Source organism: Nannospalax galili, unplaced genomic scaffold, assembly GCF_000622305.1.
Source record: "Nannospalax galili isolate Female #2095 unplaced genomic scaffold, S.galili_v1.0 scaffold713, whole genome shotgun sequence".
In the NCBI taxonomy this organism is placed as follows: domain Eukaryota; kingdom Metazoa; phylum Chordata; class Mammalia; order Rodentia; family Spalacidae; genus Nannospalax; species Nannospalax galili.
The window spans coordinates 699,125-699,769 of record NW_008333780.1 but is presented as its reverse complement, the minus strand read 5'-3'; positions in this window follow the sequence as shown (position 1 = coordinate 699,769).

Below are 645 nucleotides of genomic sequence, written 5' to 3'. Positions count from 1 at the left end.
AAGAGGGCTTCAGATTCCCCTGGAACTGGAGTTAAGGACGGTTCATAGCTGCCATGTCGGTGCTGGGAATTGACCCCGGGTCCTCTGCAAGAGCAATCAGTGCTCTTAACCGCTGAGCTATCTCTCCAGCCGCTCCCCCCGCCCCTTTTTTTAAAAAAATATTTTTTTATTACCAGTGCTCCATATTTCTCTCCCCCGCCAGGACCTTTGCATATGCTTCCTGCTCTGACCTATTTTCTACTCATTTGTCAGAGTTCAGTTCCAATTCCTCCAGGCTATTTTAGGTGGTACTTGCACAACAGTAGCTTTAGAGCTAATTGTGGATTATTTAATTCCCTCTCTCCCTCTGAGTAAGGACCACAGTTGTCTTTTTTCATTATTGCACAAAAGGCACCTAGAGTGGAATTTGGCAGAGAAGAGGCATTCATGTTGAATCTCCAGTTTGCCTGATTTTTCTCCTGCCATCAGTCTACGTAAAGCCCTTAACCGCCAAGTTCCTCAGATACAGGACATTCTTGATTCCTGTTACACCTCTTTCCAGCAGACACCACAACAGGTGACTGACAAGACCGCAGTATAAAGGCCTGCTGTCTTAGCAAGAGTCTCTGGCCCTGGGCCTACATGAGCTCTCCACTTGTCCCTCTG